The following is a 24334-nucleotide window of genomic DNA, read 5'->3' as shown; positions in this document are numbered from 1 at the left end:
TATACCTATACATTTAATGAAGAAAAAAGTGACTGAGATACACAGCTACATCTCCACATCACCAGAAAAAATTAAAAATGGCGAAAACAACACACAGAGATCATTCATGACTAATATCAGCAAATAAGCTATGTTTCATACAGCACATTTTAAGCACCGTTAAAATAATCATGAGGGGTTTGACTCTAATTGGGAACAGCTGAAGATAAGCCTCGTTCTTCTAAAATAGCAAAATTAAGAACAATAGCCATTATCATTTTGCAGCAGAAAACAGAGGCACCAGAAGGTGACTTTCTTCATTGTGCTCTGAGTGAATGATTACACATCTTAAGTTGATGCTGGCAAAACCCCGCAGCATAACGATTATTTGATGCTGACGCTGCTCTAAATTCCTCCTGCACTCTGTCTGCTCTGAAGTTTGGTTTTGTCATTTTAACCTGCCTCTTACAGCGCTGGAGTAATAGCACTTCCAATCCGGCTATGGTTGCAAAACCTCTAAGACTCAGCAGAATGTCAGTATGTCAGCAGCCTAAAGTCAACTCTTATTCCTCCACTAAGCCAGAGAACACACACACATATGCAAATAGTTGTGAAGTAGTTTGCTGACTATACCCCCTTTGTATCACTAACAACTAAAATTACCATTAGGCTTACATTTAGGCAAACAATTGGTCAGCAACACAAGAAATTTTTATTGGAAAAAAGATCACCACATGCTTTGAAACTGCTGAATGCATGTTCTACATGTCAACAGAAAATATTTTATGTGATATACTGACATAACAAAACTGACATCCTAGAAGAGAAAATATAGATTTCATATCAAAGAGTTAAGTCATTAGCTCTGCTTTGATCACACAGTCCGAGGTATTTCACTGGTTTAATATCATAAGAGGCGGCAGCCCTGAACTTGAAAGGTAATTTCTTCCCTCATATCTGGCAGACATTAGGGACACTCAAGCAGACAAGAAGCCAGACACACTCTCTCAGCTCTGGGTAGGTGAAAAACATTACGCGCCTGCACAAATTGGTGTGCCAATCATTGGCTCTAATTGATTTTCTTTTAGGGCGTAAAAAGGGTTCCTAACTCTGCTATTGACGTAACCTCTATGTAACAAGATGAGCCAGTGTGTGGATGTTCATACAAGGAGAAATATGGAGACTCTGAGACTAAGTGCGCTGAAGTGTCTGAGAGTGAAAGGGAAAGATGGACAAATACAGTGAATACATATTGTATATTGTAGGGAAGGACTGTGTCCTGCACTACTTGATAATAGGGGTTGATAGTTTAATTAAATTACATGTCACTCTGATTGCCAATCCATCAAGTGAGTGCTCTTACAGTTCACAATGCCACACAAACTGTATCAGTAGAGATGTTTCCGCAGAAAGAACAAACACACATCTAAAACTATATGAAGCTGGGGGAATTTAAAGTAACCTTTTGTCATACAGGGAAATTAGACTGTTTATGGCTCTGTCAGCAGGACTAAATTAGAGGACACGCAGATTGTTTCAGCCTAAAATAGAACACCTGAAGTGAAAAAAATATGCTTTATACATTTCCCCTGTTACACATCAACATGCTCATGTGGTGTAGACTTGATTTAATTTATGGAGGAGCTCCTGAGGCGGATCGTATTTTGATGCTTATAAAACAGTTATGCTTATGTGCTGAAGTTTTTCTAAGCTTATTTTAAATTAGTTTGTTTTGGAGCAACAGCAACTTATGATTGATGAAAAAAGGGGAAAAGTGCAAGAAAGAGGGATTTGCTTTTACCACACTGCATGTAAGCTTTAATCCTTTTCAGATAGATAACTCTTGTTTAGCAAGGCCTGATAAGGAATAGTTTATCTTACTTGACAGCAGTTTCTTAATTAATTAAATGGCAAACAATAATATACTCTTACAACTTCTGTATCCAAGCAATCCAAAAGAGGGAGAATAAGATAATGTTAATTACTGCATCATTTACTCTATGTTGATCACTGATGTCTTTCAGGGTAACAAATCTAGTCCCCGAAGATTCTAACTAGTATCTGCAGCAGAATTAGACCATGAAAATGTTTTTTTCGTGAGTTTGCATGAATAACTCTTTGGACGACTTTATCTCTAGGAGGAGTTTGCAAAATTAAAATTATTCTGCTCTCTTTGTATGTCTAACAATTCAGCAGGAAGTCTCACTCCAGTCAATTCCCAGTATAACAACATAAAACTATAGGCATAACACAGTATGTAATACACACATTTACTGTAAACTGTCCCCACAAATAAGACATAAATAATATTCAACTCCAAAATATTAATCAAAACTTATAAAAAGATGGCTATAGTTGCATAGCACTTTATCAGGACTCCAAGGCGCATCAGTCATTCACCTATTCATTCACTGGCTTATAGTAGCAAGCTACTGGATAGTAGCCACAGTCTGACTGAAGTGAGGCAGCCATGAACCAGTACCACTAGACTCTCTGACCACCACCTGCACGCAAGGAAGGTGAAGTGCCTTGCCCAAGGACACAACAGAGGCAGACGCAGCAGGAATCGAACTGGCAATCTACAGACTACAGAAAACAAAACGAAATGAGCAGCAGCTGTTTTGTCACATTTGCCCAAACCTAACAGCCAGTATATAAAAGAAATTTAGGATTTTGTCATTTGACTGCAAACAGGCAATCTGCAAGCTGGCAAAAATGATTCTGTGAATGTGATCTCACAAATGTCTTAAAAATGAGCTCAAGAGAACTTCTTTAAGCTGCACTTTGTTTTCTATTATTTTGACCTATTTGTTATATAACATGTTCTCTTCATGACTAAATGTCCGCAGGGGAAAGAGCCAATTAAATGATAATTCTTCTGACTATAATTAACATTACGTCTCAGAACTGTCGCAGGTCTTGAGACAGAAACCACAGCAGACTAGCAAGGTGTAGAACCAGCAGCCATAACACATTTTAGAGTCGGATTTGAGATATGAGTGATCAAAACAGCTCAAAATTTCCTCTGGATAACTAAAATGAAATGGAGAGTGCACAGCAAGTTGCACTGTAACAGCTGCCAGCTCAATGAGTTGGCTGCAAAGCACAACAGCTGGGACAAGGATTTCTCCAGCTGTCACAGACGCATACAGATTTACACAGAGGGTTCCACTTGTAAATAGTAGAAATATTAAATATCATTTATAAATGTCATATAAGCAGCTACCACATGAGAAATTATTTTAAGCTCACCCTGAGTAGAACCACTTAAGGGATTTTAGAATAAGTCTGGCAAAACGAGGTTTGATGGAAAAAATATATTATGGCAGCCATGCTTCTGTACAGTCAAACCCTGGAGCCATTGCAGAGTAATCTGTGTTCGAGTTTGACCTTATTCAATGAATATTTAGCACACTAAAAACAAATAAATCCTAGTTCTCTAAAGGAGTATCGTCCTTAGTTGATCTGCAACAGAAGCATCAGCCAGATGTTTCAGTTCATCCGACCCCCTCAAGTGCAGTTAGACAGCAGATCATTATTTCTGAAAACAAGTCTAATTTATGTGCACACACAGCAATGCTGAGTTTGTCAAGATGCACAAAGTGTTTCTAAAGTTAACTCTTAAGGAAGGTAAAATGCTAAAGCTGGGTATAATGCTGCCTTGCCATGCAAAAGATTGATGACTATTGCAGTGCTAAATCAGGGTTAGGTTTCAAAAACAATAATAATGACATTTGCATATGTCACTTTTCATGCAACAGTTGTGAAACATAAAACACTAAATGGGAGACTGCGATCAGTCACACAAACTCTGATTCATACATTAGTTTACTTTGAATACAGAAAACTGGAGGCTCAGAGGGTGAAATGGGATATTGGAGTCACTTCACAATTCATCCCAGACATTAATTTTCCATCCATGATCAAATTTAAATTGATTTCATCATAAGCATTCAATACAGCAGTGTTTTTTTTTTATTTTTTTTTATGTGCATCAGTTTCTCTTCTCAAACAAAGAGAAACTGATAAGCCAAATTAAATCAATATCCACGCAATGTTTCAAAGTTTTTTCATCATCACTTTCCTCTTCCTGGTAGATCACCTGTGTGATATGGACCACAAATTAATACAAAATCTGACAAGGAGAGCAGCAACCAGAGTGATTGCTGTAAACAGATAAATACTGTAGTAAATACTGTATGTCTAATGTTGCGGTAATGGTTGCATTGGCATTGCTGCAAGATCTAACAAATTGGATTTGCATTGCAGACATCTTGCAGACTAATATATTAGTTTCTCTCGAATCACAATCAACTGAACGTGCCAGTCAAGACATATTTGCAAACATTTTGTAATATAAGTAGGACCTCATTCTGCTGCACTGTTTGTATGTGACAAACGCATATATTAAGCACTCCAACGTTCCACTGCCTCTACAAGCTCACAAGAAAACCAGCAAGATAGAAACAAATAATGAAAAAGACATACAGAATAAAGCATCTTTAGGTCATTTTGTGGATCCTTCTGATGTGCAGAAGGTGCAGACTGTGCAAGTTTTGTAAAAGGAAACCAAATTGAAAATTGTTTTAGTAAAAGTGGAAAAAAAAAAAGCATAATACAAATACTCGTTCTCGAAAGTCAGAAGATGTGTCCCAAGTGAGACACTTGATAAAGCATTAATTGGTTAAAAATGAATAATGGCTTTTGATTTCCTGAGAGAATGATGTTCATTTGTCATAAACTCTCAGAGCACTTACAGAGTTCCCTTCCTTTCAGAAATTGAGAGAAATAAATTTTTGAACACAACCAAGCTTCCCAGAAAGACTAATTGTTACCAGCTAAGCACTGAATGCATGCAGTTAATATCATAAGTGGCGAGCCAGAATGTACAGGCAATTAAAATGTCACACAAAGCCTTTCAAACTATGCAATATTACAGATTATAATCAGCACACAGATGCAAGGAATAATAAGTAATGAGTTTTGGAAGTTTTTTTGGTTCACAACATTCTCTATGGAGAATGGATTTTCACTCAGTTTTAGAAACTACCTTCTACGTTCCCAAGAGCTTCTTACCTGCAACAGATGGTGCTCTAAACTGCAATTATGTATCTGACTGTCATGTCGACTATCAGACTCACAGTGTCAGGAAGAACATTTCAGCCCAGCATCATCCGTTTCAAAACAATTTTTTGAACTACTAAGGTGGTTAGATGTCTTGCTACTGATAAATCTAATGATTTTAATGAAACTTCTATTAAAATGAGTTCAGACATCCATTGTTTACACTGGTATTTGAAAAGAATATAAACCTAAGATGCCTTAAGAAATGCAAAATCCATAAATATCAATTGAATTTTTTTTCCCTTGTAACCAATTAAGCATTTAAACTAATACCAATAAGATCTTAGTGTTGTTAATCATGTTTTTTGTATGCAGTGCTTGATGTGCTAATGGTGAAGAAACAACTTATCATTATAGAAAACTGCTAATTTACAATTTTGGTGGCCATGCTGCCTCCCCTGAGCATTCATGACAGGCTCTTCTGTTGGGGAAAAGCTTTAGCGTAGAAGAGAGCAACTGGGAGAGTGTGAGCATTGTGTACACACATATGACTGTGTGTTCAGACCCTCCTGGTACTGACTGATTGTATCTGATCAGGCAGTGTACTAGTTCTACCAAAAAGGTGAAAAAAGAAAAACTTTTTTTTATTAATATTATTAAAGTTATATACTGCAGCTCCACATATATTAAGTATTTAAAAGAAGAATGCAGAGTTTTTAACTAAGCATGGACTATTTTTCTGCTGAAGTCGACCGTAAAGTTGTGTGCTTACTGTGTGGAGAACGCAGTAATGCTTAAACTGAAACTCTCCCCTAAATAGAGAAACACTTTGTTAAAAGTTTTCAAATTTTTTCACAATTGGAATTTGAATTTCAGAGGGGGGCTGGTTTCGCTTTAAGGATCACAATTTTACCTGCCATTATAAAATGAACAAGAATTTGACTGATCAAGAACAGGATGAGCATCATAGAAAGCAACGAATTGCTGATGGAGCGATTCTGCAGAAGAGACGGGGTTTTGTCTCAGTCTTTTGTTATGATTTCTGATTTATCGTCCAGCAAAATTTGTTGTTGTCACTGGCCTAGTTGGAAGATCAGTAATCCTTTAAGTATTCTTGGTAGGGCTCAGGTGAAGTACACATGGACAGGTCAGCAGTCATGACAACACAGGGGGGAAAGAACAATTCACCATCCGTGCACACATTCATACCCAACAGCTTTTTGGAGAGAACAATCAGTCATGCATATGTTTTATTTCAATTAAACAGGGCTAACAGATGTGTTAGTATTGTTGTGAGTCATGCTTCCCAGATTTACACATCCAATTTTGAAACTTGAAAAATTAAAAAGTTTTGACTAACCACAGAGTCAAATGAATAAGATAAAGCCTGAAAAAGGATGTGATTATTTATTTTTTTTAACCAAAGCCATTGTTTTTAGTGAGGGTTTCAATTAGTAAATTTCAAAATTTGGGAGTAGAATATTTTTTTATTCTATAAAATGTATACTTTCTTCTGATCCATATTCAATTCTTCCACAAATTCTGGCAATTTGATTTGAGGTTCAATCTCATAGAAACTGTAGTTCACACTTGTAAAATCTGAACTTTCTCTATGAACATTAATGTTCATAAACTTACCCGGTATGAGAGAATAATTAAATCTAGTGTGTAATTAGTTGTGATCAACCTTCAAAGTGAGAGGTTAATCTATTTCTTTCAGAAGCTGTTCTCTCCAACAGCAAATGAAAAAACATTAGCAAATTCCACGAAACAAATCTGTGGCTTTCAACGTGACGATTGTTGTCTTTATTCAGGTTATCCTTTATGTCTAGATCCATCTGAGAAAAGAAGGTATTTCTTAAGGTTACATCCTTTTGTCGATATTCTGAGTGGTTCCTTTTATATTTTCTGATGAAGGTGGATGGGTCAACAACAGTGGTCTGGGATCTTGTATAGAAAAGGTCCAGTACAGCTTCTGGTCAGCAGGTGAAAATTTAGCTGGATTTCCAATGGGTTATTTTTTGTTATGTAGTAAAGCACAAAATAGAAAGGTCACCTTAAAGACATAGTTTTTTTTTTTTTTTACCACATTTGTTTGTGTATTATCGGATTTTGTTGTATTTGCAGTAAGTTATGTTTTGGTGTTTTACTGAAGGGAAAAACTACTTTTAAGAGGTATGTTATTTGTGGTGGACAAAAACATTCGACATGCTCTCCATTTTGCAGGAGAAAGCTGTTTACTACTTTTTCAACCAAAGCACATACAACTTTTGTGTCCCTTTGTGTTGTAAGTCCTGCAGAATCAAGAAGTGGTCTAAAAACTTGACAGACGGCAATTACGTTTGACGGGACTTTAGAAATTTTTTTGGTGGCTGTCTTCACTACTTCCTGTGTAAAACATAGTAATGCCTTTACTATGTGAGTCCAATACACTCTTTTATTCAATTTAATTACAGGCTTCTATGCCTCCAGTAGAAAGCGTAAACTTTTATATGAAACATGTAGGCCACTGAATGAATGCAAATAAATAAATGTCAAAAATACAGAGTGATAAATGACTGCACTCTACAAATCCGAATCTCTATTTTTGTACGCGATAAGCCTGTCATTTAAATCCTAGCATATAAATCCAGCAACACACATCCTGCCATGTAAGTTAAGAGAATGGATCACAGAGTGAAGAAAACAGATGGAAAATAAATGAAATATGGCCAAAGAGAGACAAATTACAAAAAAATGAAAGAACTGAGTAATGTGAACATGAAGAGAAACCAAGTGGTGAAAAATGAGTCAGTCAGAGTGATCAGAGTAAATGGAGTGAGAAGCAGACAGAGTTAAAGCGAGGGATCCATCCATCATGTGCTCCTGCCTCCGTCAGACACAAGTAATAGATGGGGAGATATAGAGGAGAGAGCTCACACTCCTCTTCTATCTGCCACCAGTCACTATCTGAGTTTGCTTGTCAGGTCTGCTCCATTACCACAGACCCAGACAATTACTGAGATGGGGGGATACAGTTAAAGACAAATACATGAACCCAGGCATAAAAGAATGGAGTTCTTTTCACACTTCGTATCTGGTTACAAACAAGAGCTACTGGAATGTTTTAGTCACTTTACATAAATGCATCATGCTATTTAAAGTGTAACAAACCCTGTGAAAGCATAAGCTCACTCCTGACCAGTGTGAAAAATTATTCCAGCAAAGTAGGAGGAGCCAAAAGACACAGAGGTGTGTGTGGATGAGCAGAGTGGGTAAACAGGGATGTGGACAGAACCAAGGAAGCACTTTTGCCAAATTAGAAATGTCTCTACATTTAGTGCATACATAAATATATCAATTTATGGAATTTTTGTGTGACTGAAGTTAAATTATTTCTTTTTTTAAAGTCTCTTGAGACATTATTTCATGTGAATTGAAATGTACTGAATACATTTCCTTGACTTATAAAGTTGTCACTATTTATGTTGTGCTTCACCCGAATTTCTTGGATCTTCTCTCGCAGATTACCATTGTATAACGACATATTTGTGTTGAGTGTTTAAGGAATGTCATGATTAACTTCTGTAGTAAAGATGCAAAACAGTCATGGCAAAACTGGTAGAGTTGTGCATTCAAAAAGTTAATTTTGAATGGGAATCAAGGGGAAAAAGAATATAGTAAAGGCAGAGATTGTACGTTTACTGTATTTTTGTTTTTTGTTTAAAAAGTGGACGACTGAAAGAAGAAAAACAGAAATTCAAGAAAAATGTACAATTCACAACACATTACAGAGCCTGACCAAATTTTACACCATTTGCAACGATGCAGCTAAAGTTATTCAAAACTAAAATGAGCATATCACAAATCTATAAAAAACCTAAAGGAACCTCATGTTTTTAATAAAATATATTTAGCTTTTATGCTTCATCTCAAACTATGTTGTAGCAGACTGTGGTCCAGCGCGCCCAAGTCCAGACCTCCAGGGCTACCATCCACCGATTTTTAGATGCATCCTTTCTCTGGCACACCTGAATCAAGTTGCTCATTAACAGGTCTCTACAGAACGAAATTAATCCTGGTGAGGGAATTCAGCTGTGTGACTTACAAGTGTAGGAGTAGAGATCCATCTAAATGTGGCAGGATGGCAGCTCTTGAGGACTGGGCTTGGGCACCCCTGCTGTACACCATTTTTCAAATGGCAAATGATAAATGGTCTGTATCTGTACAGCGCTTTATCACGTCCAGAGGACCCCAAAGTGATTCACTCTACATTGTCATTCACACATTAATGCTCACATCCACACACTGGTGAATGTAAGCTACATGGTAGCCACAACTGCCCTGGGGCAGTCTGACAGAAGCAACGCTGCCGCCGGGCCCTCTGAAGCACATCGCACAGACACAACGGCAGAAACAAATGAAGCAGGTATTCAAATCAGCAACCCACAGGTTTCAGGACAAACTACCACCATGGTTGCTCCTTTTCAAAAAAAAATTTCCCCAAGTCTATGATGTTTAGTGTGACTGTAAAGCTTTTATTGTTTATTTTAAAATTCACACTAAAATAGATCCTCCATCTTCTCAACAGCAGTAAGTTCAATTGCTTCTTATAAGTTATCTAAACTGAGATTACTCTATTTGTATTTCACTAAAAGAATGCCACTTCAAAAATCTGATAAATGCCTTTAAGACAGCGGTGTACTGCAGATGAAAAGATTAAAAAATATCTGACCAAGAGCAATGTTTGGTTTTCCTCAATGTAAAACCTGCCATTCTGATTTTTGGTTTATTCGGGAGTTAAACTTACTTGTCTAAACTTTGCTTTAATTAAAATTTACGATGTGTTGCAGATTGACTGATAGAGTTAATCATTTTAAATAAAACACCATAAAATCAAGGGATTACAAGAATACCTCCATTTTATATGATGACTCAAACTTTTAACTCAGAACAAAACGCATTAATGCAATATTTTTAAAAATATCTTAAGTCGTTTGGCTTTCCTTATCCTATTATGTTTACTGATTTAGGAAATCATTATATTATCACCATAGCACAAACAAGATCTAATGCCTGACTAAAATAAAAGATAACAGACAAAGATTAATGTCAAGGATGTTTTGCATCTGTGTAATGGCACAGATTGGAGCAAGATGTACCTTGTTGTAAGGCCACTTTAATATTCCTCATAAGGATTTAATCCTGTAAGTAATCACAGTGTAAAGCTCAACTCAAAGTGTCCTGTAACAGGAACAGACTAACAGCAATGGGAATAAAGAAAACCCAACAGTGCAGAGTGATGCCTTCTCTTTTCCCTGTGAGTGTCCTTCATTGTGCTGCAAAGTTATCAGTTATGAATCTGTTTTCACTGCATGAGGAAATGGATGGCTGGTGTGGGAGTTGGAGGAAAGTGTCAAATGTGTGAGTATCACACACTCTATGCATGGGACTCGGCAGCCCTGAAGCATAAGTTACTGTATTCCCACATGTTTATTTAAAGACTCTGCAAGAAGAGGCATCCTTCATCTGACACCATCCATCTGTTTTGGTATACACTAAATCAGCCACAGAACTTTAAACAACTGGCATTTGGAAAATGTCTGTACAGACAAATCTAGAATCTTGGAGTAGCAGAAACCATTAGTTGAACAGCAATTTAGGTCTGGCATAATGTGATCTGTTAACACTAACCTTAATCCAATATTTTTGTCTGGACAGAAATATTTTCGCAAATAAATATTGGGTAAAACAGAAGTGTCCCCAAAGCCAATCTTCTCTGTACAGATGCACATCTGCCCACCATCCATCCATCTGCTGCAACTTAAGGCTGCATTTGTCATTATCAAAACACTGCATTGATAACATTTGTGTCTGTCAAATACTTTCAGTGCATCACACTGTACCCTGACTCAGTTAATCAAAATTATAATGTTATTCTAAAGCAAACACCATACTCATTTCTGTCAATGCATATGTCATATTTCCAGTTTGAGTAGAATATTTTCTTATTGTGTCGGAGAAGCTGGTGTACACAGAAATATGGTAAAACCATAATACTTCAATGTAAACACAACAACCAGCAACCCTATCTCCACTGCCTTCTGTACAACTGCCTTGTACACTCAAAATAAATTTAATTTACTGATAGGTCACTGCAAAATATGCAAATGTAATAGTTTAATCATTGTGTTTGATTCAGAGTAATTCTTGGATTCAGCAGAGTGTTAAAATGGACTCAGGCCAATGGTTCTCCCTTTCATGGCTAATCAAATCAGCTCTTTCCATCCCCTTTCTGACCAGTTTTAGTTTGTAGCCATCTGCCTTTACTTTCCCAAGTATGAAAAAGTAGAGGCAGCTGCTTGAGTATGCACTTTTCTTCTGTAATTGACAAAACATTTGAAATGAAAATTTAACTGAACAAAATCATTATGCATGTTTATATATTTAATTTTTTCATTACACATTTTCAAGGGAATCCTGAGGCAGCAATAAATACATGCATGCTTTCACTGCAAGTTGGTAGGACATTTTCAAACAAAATCACACATACCACTTTTGATTGAACAAAAGTCTTCCTCTAATTTGATGAATATAAAATTACATTACATTATTAAAGTGTGTGAAAAGTGATTTTGAAAAAAGTATTATTCATAGATAATTCAGTTGGTCTGGATTTTACTTTCACCTTTTATACATTCACTTCATTCAATAGGTTAAGAATTTGTTTTTAGTAGAGAACATAAAAAAACAAGGTCAGTTCAAGAGTGAAAGTCAAATTCAATGTTGACTGATGCAAAATATTGATTAGTCAGATCTTTAAAATGAATTGCACATTACATAAATAACTGACTATCTTCCCACACTCATACTAATTGTACATATTTCAATAACGTGGAGCTAGCATGTCATTACCAGTAATTTTGCCATGCAAGATTCTTCTCAGCAAGCATATCTAACAATTTACCATTTTATGTATTTTGCAGAGTTAAAGGAGACCCACTGACCACTGGTAGACTGGAGACTCCTCCATCGGACACCTACCAGTGGTCAGTGTGTGAGAGGTGAGGTATATCCAGTACAGATTTTCAGTCCATCACAAGACATCACAGAGACTCTCATGAAAAACAACTGTGCATGCACACACTCTGATCTAAAGGCACAGAAGAATGGCTAAGTTAACCCTCCCGTGGTCTTAAGAGAATCCATATGATGGGTGTCATTTAGACCATCTTAATTCGCAGTGACCCCATGTGTGTTTTTAGGAGTTTTTGTGTGTATATGTGTGTGTGGTTTCGGAAACGGACTTTATGATGAGATAACTCCCCAACTTCCCTGCTGTCCAACCATGGCATTTGTCACGCTCCTCCTGAATGTCACTCTAAGATCATGCAAAGGTTAATCTGAATGTTTTTCGACTGAGTATAAAAGTTGTAGAGACATACCGCTGTGGTACACTGTGTTTTAATAAGTCAGTCATCTCTCAGGAAATTTTGGGAACCTTCATGCCTCCCTCTTCTGACTAAATTTGTAGCGATATTGATTTAAAATTTGAACAGGATAAGGGATCTGCCCACTGCCAAATGTGCAAATACCAGTTGTACTTAATTACTGTACAGAACTGTTTGATTGGCCAACCTTCTGGTTTTGAGGCAAAACAATGGTTTTAAGGTGCTGATCTGCTGTTGAAACATCTCTGATGATGAACTGAATAATTTGAATCCAATTAAGTCAGAACTCTTCATGCACCATCAGGGCAATCTCAGTCTAGCAGCCTTCATTGTTTGGTTTAGGAACATAAATGAACTATGTACTATGGCGAGAATTTTATGCAAAACACCATAATAGAGTGTGAAGGTTATTATCTGCTTTATTTGATTTAAAAAAGTCATAATGCATGTGGGAAATATGTTGCAAATTGTGAAATCAATATCATATAAATGGATGATGCAACTAGTTGAGAAAATGTCAATACACAAGTTCCAGACGCTACATGATGGTGTGGCTTTGGCAAAGCAACTGATATGTCTTTCTGTCTGCTCAACACAGCACCCTTCTAATACCGGGGTGCTTGGCATTCAGCACACCACTCACTATCTATCTCCCAGCTTCCCCCCAGCCCTCCTCCTCTTCACCTCTCACTCTTTTTCAGCAGCATCTCTTACACGTTCTCCCTCGGTGCTGAGGCACTGCACCACTGAACCAGCATCTGCTCACATGTACAAACTGGGCTGATGTTAAAATGCCACACTGAAGAAGATGTCATGCTTCTGTTGAAACCATCGCAAATCCATTCTTTTGATATTTAAACGAAAAATCAGGCAAACTATTAAATTACAAAATGGCTACATTTTTCTTGTTAACTTAAACTGACTTTCTCCAAAAAGAAAGAAAAAAAAAACTGCCCCTTTTTTGTTTTCCATTGCCATATTTCTCATCACAACTGTTTCTTTAAACATATCTTTGTCTCATTCACCTAAACCAGGGTTTCTCAATTCTGGTCCTTGGGGACCAGAGCCCCACATATTTTAAATGTGCCTCTGTTCCATAATACCTGGTTTAAATGATATCATGACCTCCTCTGCATGCCATCAAGTACTGCAGAAGCCTGTTAATGACCTTCTTATTAAAATCAGGTGTGTGGCAGAAGAGGAACTCCAATACTGATCTAAACACATGATTTGCTCATAACTTAGCTTTAATCCTTGTGACAAAGTGTTTCGATGTGTTTACCATTTGTCCCTTATTCTTATTTCTGGTTCATTTACTCATTCTGAAGTTAGTCATAGTGCTTACATTTAAACATTACTTGTAACTTTACCTCATTCACTATCACAGGTTTATTTGTGGTAACACTATGTTGCAGTTTCCATCTATGTATGTGTTTTGGTTAAAGCTAACACTACTGGACCATCAAATGAATTTGTTTCTTTTGTTTCATGGAATATTTATGGTAAATTTCTTGTTTTCCTTTTTTTTTCACTCACCATTGTTTGTCCCTTGTAGGTTTTGCAGCAGGGCAAATGTTTGGGTTTGGGCAGTCATTGGTTATATCACTGGATTCTACCAATTAGAGGGTTTTCTTTTGTGTATTGTAGCATTTTTTTTTAAAGTAACAGTTTGAGTTGTCCTATATTACATGCTTTATTTTGTAGAGCAGTTAATTATGTAGATGAGTTCGTAAATTAGATTGTCTTATTCTTGTTTCTGTTTATATTTCATTTCGTTTGACCTGTTCCAATGTGGTCTAGTCCAATCAAGTGCAGGTGTGTTGCCAATTTCCTATAAGAACAGTGAGTTCTCAAATGCTCAGGATCCATTTCAGATCCCAAAAAATTTATAAAATCCATCAGAGGAAGCTGGAACTGATGGTGGCTTCTGTCTTTTGTTCCTGTTTTTGACCCTTTGATCATACTACTTTACAATTCTAATTCTGCAACACTCCCCCCAGCATTTTTTTTTTTTACACTTTGTCAAGTATAACCTCAAATTACAATGTTTTTTTTTTATTAGAAGGTTAAGTGTTTAAATACATGTTGTCCACAGTTCTGAGGTGGAAGGAAATTATTACATTTCAATTTATTTCTATTCATAAAAATCTGAAAACTGTGCTATGCATATGTATTTAGTTGGCTTAGGTCCATTTTGTATAAACATCTAATGCAGTAATTTTGGCTGAAAGTCTTTTGGGGTGTGTTCCTAACAGCTTTGCACATCCAGTCTTGGACTACAGCCAATTTCAATTTGCAAAATAACTCCAATTCAGTCTGATTAGACAGGAAGCATCTGGCAAGGGCAATTACGAACACTTTTCAACAGGTCATACCACCCATTATGTTTTGCAGGTGGGGCAAAAAGTTAAATGTTTTTCTCATCTAAACAGAGCAAATTTTCCACATGCTGGATGTTTGTCTGATCTGGAAGACTTCTGGCAAAATGTCAAACTGACTGTATTTTAACATGACATTTCTATAAAGGTGTTTCTATCTACAGGTTCATTAATCTGATTTCTGTAACTTTGCAGTTAATTCAGAGTTACCATGGATCTCTTGAACGTGTCTCTGATTACTGTTCACTTTGCCTATCCAGGTGATGGAAGGCTTGCATTTATGCAATGAACAGGATTTCAGGTAATCCTACATGAACAGGATTACTTCTCACCAACTTTATTTACAACATGATGTTTTTTCAGTCTTCCTTATTCCATTTTCTCATTAATCTTCTCTTACAAACTTCTGACTTTTAAGGAAATTTGGTTGCACTTTTTATAAAGAGAAATTTGACTGGATACAAATGCATATGAGAACATGTGAAAAAGTTTAAAGTAGTATGAATACTTTTACAAGACACTGTATAATTTACAGTGCCTTGTAATGACATAATTAATTGATGTATATATACATCATAGAAATCTTAATTTTCAGAACTATAAATTTCTAGCTAGCCTTCCAATAGTAATAAAATAAAACTCTTTTTCCTCAAAAAGAAAAAATAGCTTCACTTTCTCCTTCACTCTGTCTCACACAGCCACATCAATCAATTAGACTTTTCACTCCTCAAGAATTTAAAGTTTTCTTTAGTATCATTATTCAGTTTAATAATGGTGATAAATATTTTACATTATGCCAAAAATAGATAACTATATTGTATATAAGTTGGCTCAGATTGCTTTTAGATTGTTTGTCTATGCCTCTTCAAAAACCACAAACAAAAGACTGAACCTGTGCATTTAAACAATTATACTCTGAGAACATTGTATGAGAAAAGTAGCCTTGATTTCAGCTTTGCACAGTGAAAATATAGAAACACAGAAAAAGTAAGCAACACTATAAACACACTACAGATCTTTCTGAGATAAAACCCCTAGGTGTTTATAATAGTCTCCCTTTAAAGCTAAATTAAAAATGCATAAAGAAAAAAAGTAAACAGATTCTGCAACACACTTAAACACTTGCCCAATAGGCTGTAGAAAATAAAATAATTTTAAAGGTTTAAATGCAGGAAAGTATAAAACTATGTTCACATTTATATAATAATTGCAAACCAGGCATCCACAAAAAACATCACCTCCTACAATTAAGTTTTTCTTTTTCAGAAATTTTAGGGATGTACTACATTAAAATTTAAATACAGCTGTTGTATAATTATGCACCTGATTATGCAAGTAATTTTAGTCAAAAGTTCAGTCAATTTCATTTTGATTGCGTACATTATTATAACTCTAGAAAAAAAAGGCTTACAAGTAGCTAAAGATACAGCCACCCAATCAGGAATTGAAAACATTATGTAAATATCTTTTTTACATATCGAGGATCTCAATGAGACAGAAGGTGCTGAATTAGCAAATAAACAATAAAAAAATATTTCACTCCATAGGTTATTTTATTTATAAAATTATGAGCTGCTTCAGAAAATGACTTTTTTTCCCTTTTCTAACATGTAACACATTCCCATCACTTAAGAAAATCCTTCCTACTCCATGTTTAATACAGTGAATCAATATATTGGAATCACAATAAAGTGCTTCACGTTGTCAACTGTTCCACTAGCAGGGGATTTGAAAGACTTTGACTCTTAAATGCCACACAATACCTACCCTACAATTTCCAAATTATGCTGCTCTATGTTTTACAGGAGAAAAAAAAACTTAGCTGCTCCAACAAAGAAACTGAACTCCTCAGAGATTACAAGGTTTGACAGCAGTTGTGACTGGTTGCTCTTATCCCTTGCGTAGATTTTCAGACATCTTCAGACTAAACCCTCAATAAGTGAGAGGGATAGTAAAGCATCACCTCTGCAGCCTGTTTAAACTGGAAATCAAGGTCAAACAATGGCATAAACCAACATAAATTTCATCCCATCTGTGCACGAGGCTCCATTTTGCTGGATTATGTTTGATTATGTATTTGAACCAGCCAATCCAGTGTATCCTTAAATGCAAATGAGAGATCAAATCCACAATAAAGGAGCTATTGTCAGCAGCTGGCATTCTTTTAAGTACTGTCACCATGAGAACTAGTGATCCCTCTTTTATAAAAACTGACATGTCAAGTTTGAACTCCTATAAAAGACGAGCTGCACTAAAATGAGGTCCCTCACTTGTCTACATCAAAGTTGTTCAGCTACATATATGAACTCAAAACTGGGCCAACAGAGCATGCACTTCACCATCAATCAAGGCAGCTGGAAGGGTGGCCAAGGGTTCTTGTGGGCTCCCAGCAGACATTAATGGGATAAAATAAAACTAGAAGGGCACTTAGAGATTACATCCTCCACTAAGGCCAGTGCCCCAGTTTTCAGTTTTATAGAGAGTGATCTGGATCCAATTAAATATAATGGATTCTTATTTCGCCCATGTTACAAATTTCCTCTAAGTCTAATCAAATACAGCGAGCAGTTTTTTCCTCTGTAATCTCACTGACAGACAAAAAACACAGTTGTATTACCGGGCTGTTAAATCTCAAGGATTCAGATGTAGGGTCATGTGACTGATATTAGACATCTCCAAACCAAAAGTAAGTTTTGCAAGTGCAAAACAAAGTTTTACCTGATTTCCACACAGAGTCTACTCACAGTTCAGGAATTGGCAGGAAAAAGAAGAAAGCACCTGCAGCAGCTTCCTGTTGGCTCATGCTTTCACATTCTTGCAGGTTAATAGCCGTAGCCTCCAGGATGTCTTAATTTATCAAAATATTATTACAAAAAATCTTGTAAACACATCACAAAAAATGCCAACTTTAACAAGCCAAACAGCAACAATCACACAACTTGTCAATACAATAAGTTCTTAAATTACTTAATGACACAGCATATTCAGAAAAAAAAGTTTTAATTGATCTAATAACTCATTTAAATGTATGATCAGTTGATTTCCTTAATTCTCAAAACCAAACATTTTAGCATCCAGGGTTCAATGGGGAATTTAAAAAAGCCATATTTATCCTATCAAACACCTCTAATACTTTCTTCAAATGGTAATCTAAATATATTTTGAAGTATTACCTTTAGATCAAGTTGTTTTCTTATTTATGATAATTCTTTAACTTTCAGGTTCTGACCTACAAAATAATAGCAACACAATAATGCTCTGTTGGAGCAGAGAGAAAATGGCATGATAATTAGAATTATGGACAAATTGAATGTGATCCTAAATATTTGATCAGCTCATAAACACCCAGTTTGAGTTAAAGTTCAGTTTTAACTGTGGGTTGATTCAGTTTCTTTTTTAAAATGTAGAAGATTTCTTCACAACCTACCATGATCCACCAACATAAAATTTGAGTGTTAATAATTTCTTCCTTGGTTTTAAGATTTTATTAGGGGTCTAGATGTTATCAGCAAGAACGTAAATTTTTGTTGAACATCTCACGATCCCACCAGTGGTGTTTTATGATGCCCAATTTTGAGAAACACTGCTTTAGGAAAGGGATCTGAAACTGCAGACAGCAAGAGCTGGCGACCTGCAATTTTTAGATGCCTCTCTGCTTCAGCCCACCTGACTCTATCCAGCATGACTGCAAGATAGTGACACAGTTCCACCGTTTAGCATATAGGCCAAGGGACACATGGAAATGTTGAAAGCTCTAGTCCCTCACCGCTCTAAGCTAATCAGGTGAATCCTAAACAGGATGTGTAAATAATCTCTGTGACATGCACTTGTTTTAGGCCAAATGCATGGAAACTATGAAGTTAGGAATACTTATAGAACTTCTTCAAAGTTGTATCACTATTAGTTGAATATGGTGTCAGATTGGGAAAAGTTATCTTTATGCCTCATTCTCATTAGATGTTTGTCAGAGAGCCTTATAAACAATCAGAAAGGATTGTTATAAGAATCACACAGTATCACCTCAACAGATAAAAACTACCACTTCTACACTTTAAGGTAATAACACATTGCTTTCATATTTCCAAAATTGGACAAATAGTCCTGGAGTTTCTTTCTACTTAGCCATCAAGTTTATTCAACATGTGCAAGAACACAACTACTATAACTACTATCAAGCTTTAGAAAAAAGATATATAGATAGATAGATAGATAGATAGATAGATAGATAGATAGATAGATAGATAGATAGATAGATAGATAGATAGATAGATAGATAGATAGATAGATATAGATAGATAGATAGATAGATAGATAGATAGATAGATAGATAGATAGATAGATAGATAGATAGATAGATAGATAGATAGATAGATAGATAGATAGATAGATAGATAGATAGATAGATAGATAGATAGATAGATAGATAGATAGAGAGAGAGAGAGAGAGAGAGAGAGAGAGAGAGACTGACAATAGGGAATGGAAAATTTCTAATCTAAGCTGGGACAACAAGAAGCAGCACACCTCAAACATCGAATACCCTTTTTGTAAAAATTGTAAGAAGAAACAAAAATAGCAGTAATTAATGAAAAAGTAAATGGCACGTAATGTTACAGAGTCACTCCAATACCACTTTGCCAGCTGCAAGTGGAATATTATATTTACCATAAAGAAGCCAGATAGATATTGATCGTCTCAGCAAGCGAACGTATGTCTTAAATACTGCATCTTGAAAGCACCTATAATGTAGTTTTAGTGCTCAGATTTTACATCAAACTGCTGCCCTACAAGCAGTTCCATCCATCTTTTCATCCATCTATTGTCTATTCAGGGGTCTTCAAATCCAGACTTCGAAGGCCAGTGTCTTGTAACTTTTCGATGCCTGCCTGATTCAACACACCTGAGTCAAATAATGAGGTCGTTAGCAGGACACCTGATAACTTCATTGCATAATGAGGAGGTAATTACGCCATTTGATTACGGTGGGTTGGACCAGGCACACATCTAAATGCCATCGATGTACACCTATTCTTACAGGAAACTGGGAAGATAGAGGATTGTTACGGGGTGGCTACGTCCCGTAGTCACTGGACGGGGAACTCAGAAAAACTACATGCACAAACTCATACATAAAAGCAATTGAGAGAAATGAATTCACCCATCAGGCATGTTTCAGTGTTATTATGAGGTGCTAGGAAGCTGCAGTACCTAAAGAAAATGCTCTCATATATAGAGAGAAATAATATAAAAAAGTAACTTTGCTTTTCTTAGTTTCCTATTTTGAGGTATTGATAATTTAAAAAGTTTGCTTTCATTACTTCCTATAGAGATAAAGCTATTTTTGAGAAATAATGTTTTTTTTTTTTTCTTTTAATAACATTAGAAAGTCTACTAGTGGTTATTAAGGTATTTGTATCTAGTCATCCTATACAAAATATCTGTTTTCAGCTTAACATAAAACAATCAAGTGTTCTTATTTAACTGCTCCTGCCAAAGAAATTAAAAGACAGATATGATACACCGTAGTTATTTAGTACCTAACTGTGAGTGTGTCTTCTTGTTTCCATGGCAGTGGAAAATTGTTCTGTTCATGAACTGTACGTATTGCTATTTCTGAGGGGGACATGGAAACGTATCAATGGTGCATTTTCCAAAAAAAGAAAAATCACCAGAAAACGAGTGTGTTGTGTGCTGACTATAGCACATGTGTCAGGTTCACAGATAATCTAATGAATCGAGGTCATTAAAAATAACGGTAAACAAGGATTGTGCTAACTTGCTTCCTAATTATACAAAAGCATGATAAGCATAAGTCTTTTTTCTCATGTCTTAGCACATATCCAATCTCTCCAGGGACTGTAAACTTGCTTGAGCCATCAGATTTAGTTTACATTAGCAAGGATTTCATTAGGTATGCAAACAAAAATTTATGAATGCCATGTTTATGTATTTATTTATTTTTTTAAAGAAAAGTGAAGCATGGCCTTGACAATATTTTCCTTCATATAACAGTCTGAACGTGGTGCATGCATTTGTATTCAGCTCTCTTGAGTCCATATTTTGTTGAAACATCTTTTGCTTTGACCTGGTAAAATCCAGCTCCATTTTTTTACGCTTTGCTTTGCAAACAGGGTCTAGAGAACCTTGACTATTGAGATACAATCACTTACTGGCGGGATGGACTCTGTCAAAATTTCACATTTTACCCAATCACTAACGTTTGACCATGATGTCTGTCATGTTTCAGTTCAATAAAGTTCACTGGGAATCGCCTGTGCAGTAAACATGGGGATTATGAACACGGCATCTTTGCCAGCAACAAAATGTCTTTTATGTTCCTCTTACTCAAGTGTAATTGCTCAATATTTGGAAGTGTGGCTAGAAAGCATACCATGGTTTTGTTCACTTCATCTGGTTCCATTGAAAACTACAAATCTACATTAGCAAACTACAAATCCAAAATAGAGCAGAACGTCAACGTCAAAAGCTTAATTGAAATTCAGCTGATGAAATCAAACTAAATTTGAGAAATCCAACAGCGCACTGAAATGTGATGAGAATCGAGTGACAAAGCAATGACCAAAACTAACTTTGCTGCAATTATGGGATGATATTTGGGGAGTCTACCTACCGATTCTGACAGACTGATATCTTTGCACATTTGTCCTTGTCTGGACTTTGACTGGGACATTCCAAACAAGAATTTTATCTAAAAATAGTTCTATTGACGGTATTAAAGCTGCAACTCCTCCAGAGTAACCATAGGGTGCTCCACTGATTGTTGCTTCCCTTGGCCATCTGTCAGTTTATCTAGATGATCATGGTATGGAAATTGACAGCTATGCCATAATCTTTCCTTCTCAGATGATTGATTGAAGGCTGTCGGTTGAATTTTATTTTATGTGGTCAGAGATAATCCAGCTGAAGACAAAGGTCTTCCATACCATTTTAATGTCTTTTTTTTAAATAATTTTTGAAAACCAGGTATCTTTTTTTCTTTCACTTCACAATTATGTGCTACTTTCCCTTGATTTGACAAAATGTGGAAAAACTCAGATGCAAATCCCTGTATATATGAGCAAATGACGGTATTTCAAAACTGTGTTCAGCAGCACTACAGAAGCACAGCTGAGTCACAGGTCTGCCGATCCTGGAACAAAAATTAGGAAACTAGTTTGTATCTGTGATTATATGTGTTTTAAATGGTGCTACAAGCCCATGCAAAACCCAATCAAAATGCAAATGGGGCAGTGAGCAATGAGGAAAATGTACCTGATAAAGAGGAGCTGACACAGCAACCGAAACTGTTACCTGAATAGTGTTTCTGGCCTCTATGTGTTCATGTCTCCATTGTGAAGCAAACAGACAGTGAACGTGCACTGGATTGTCCCAAATAGTGCATATAACTACAGTAGAGACTTTTTTTTTACACATGCTTTTAGAACTTATCCTCAGGGATTATTTCACAACACTGCAACACCTCTTTTCTGCATGATTTTTCATTCATTACTGTCCCTTTCCCCACCAACCTCCCTCTCCAACTGTTCAACTCTGCCCTCCCAATCTATTTTATTCCATTTCCTCCTGTTGTCCTCCCATATTTTCTCCACTTACCTTTTCAGTAGACCACCTTCTCTGCTGCTATCACACTCTCCCCCCATCATCTAGCTCATCTCCTCTTCCTACACCCTCTCTGTATTCCATCTGAGCATCCACCCCCCACACACACACACCACCCATCCTAACAACTCCCTCTTAGCCTCTCCAGTCTTACTACCCCCGACGCCCCCTCCCCTTGTGCTCAGTTCAACCTTCCTCACCCAGCCATCTGCCACCCACCCCTGACAAAACTCTCACTTCTCTGTCTGTAATTCTTATTTCGGCCGTTTCAGACCCCCTTAAACCACCATGACGCCCCTCTCCTTTCCCCGTGTCTTTAATCAAACGAGAGGATATCAATTTCTCTCTGAGTCGTGTGGGAGAGAAAACACCAGCGCCATTATCTCCTTCATCTGCCTGCTCTTCCATGGACTTAACTTCCAACATTAGAAGAAAAATACATTCATGACAAATTTCTTCCATGTAATAGAGCGATTTAAACTAAAAGGGTGATGAGGAGAAACCAAGGGAAGAGAAAATGAAATTAGAGCCTACCTGTGCGTCTCCTGGTGTAATCTCTCTTCGCTTGATAAACCAGGTGAATACCCCTCCTCAGAAAAGAGCCTCTTAAATAATCCTCCTCCTGATCTCGCGCGCGTCTTTAAGCCATATAAGCCATCATATCCACTTTTCTCCGTGTTTTGTCGCCGCGAACCGTGGTCCTTAAGGATGGTGAGGGGGAATCAAGGCGTTTCAGTTTAGTTCCCGCTGAGCCTGCACCAAAAAAAGACCCCTAAACCGCCCGGTGGCAGCCGCTCTCACCCACAGCGCTCCACAAATCAGCTGGGACAGGAATGAAAGAAAAGATGGATGTGACGCTCCAGTTAAACCGGCGCACAGCCACTCTTCACTGAGATATTTCCTTTTTTGTTTGTTTGTTTGTTTGTTTGTTTTTTTGTTTTTGTCCACACGATCGATTAATCAGCAGCGAAAACTAAAAAAACAAAAAAAAAAAAAAAATAAAAAAAACACCCAACTATCGAGGGCTGATACTGCTGGAATCCGGTGTCTGAAAGGTGCTGAGCGGAACTCAGAAACCACACTGCGCTCTGATTTTCGACCCGCTCTCTGTGCAAGATGCTCCGCGCGTCTCCATTCAGCTGTCACTGCTGCACATTTTACTCATCTCTGCATGCAGTGGGTCCACATTTGTCTTTAGGAAAGATAATCCCAGCCGGCTGATGGAGGCTGATATATTACGTCCTAACCGGTTTATCTTGTATTTTAAAACAAATATATAGAAAGCAAGAGTTCACTTTTTTAAATAAAATAAATTATAGGATCACTCCGTTATTAGCGGGTTTTCACCTCTCTTTCGGTGCCAGAAGTGACTTTGTCTTGACCTCTCTCCTCTCTCCGCATTGCTTCCTCCAAGGAAAGATGCCGGACACCAACAGCGTGGGCAAGCTTTAAAAAGCGCACCAAGCTCAAGACAGAAAACAGCCTCCGTCCCCTATTTCGTTAAGAAAAAAACAAAAAAAATCCGCTCCAACGACGCTTCCCTCTTCCTGCAGTTACTTTCACACTGTGCGGCGGTTTGTCCCGGGAGGCGCTACGCCCACCAGCTCCTTCTCAGGTCTCTCCCTCTCCCTCCCTCCCCGTGTCGGCGTGCAGCCCTGTCTGTAGACGAGTTGCTGCTCCAGGATTAGGCTGCAAGCTGCTAATAACAGATGGATGCGATATGACGCCGGTGGGTGATGCGATCACCGAGGCGTTCGCCCGGCAGAAGTGGGTGATACAGATTGGGGGTCTGCCTGCAAGACTCTCCGGTCCACCCGGCTGGAGGTACTTGAAGCGCGGAGCGGGGACTTCAAGGTGGGCCCATT

General features: G+C 37.1%; 1 protein-coding gene across 4 annotated transcripts in view; it reads right to left on the bottom strand.

Moving 5' to 3' along the window:
• The window catches only part of zgc:172282 (leucine-rich repeat and fibronectin type III domain-containing protein 1-like protein), a 167005-nt gene extending 143576 nt beyond the window's left edge, over positions 1-23429 (bottom strand). For all 4 annotated transcript variants that reach the window (XM_055028631.1, XM_055028633.1, XM_055028634.1 and 1 more), the window contains exon 1: positions 23004-23429. The gene's annotated coding sequence lies outside the window, so the exon portion shown is untranslated. The remainder of the gene's footprint in view (positions 1-23003) is intronic.
• Between the last annotated feature and the right edge of the window lie 905 nt (positions 23430-24334).

Source organism: Poeciliopsis prolifica, unplaced genomic scaffold, assembly GCF_027474105.1.
Source record: "Poeciliopsis prolifica strain line A6 unplaced genomic scaffold, Auburn_PproV2 SCAFFOLD004, whole genome shotgun sequence".
In the NCBI taxonomy this organism is placed as follows: domain Eukaryota; kingdom Metazoa; phylum Chordata; class Actinopteri; order Cyprinodontiformes; family Poeciliidae; genus Poeciliopsis; species Poeciliopsis prolifica.
Note: the sequence above shows the minus strand (reverse complement) of the source record. Positions and strands in the feature narration are given on the sequence as shown.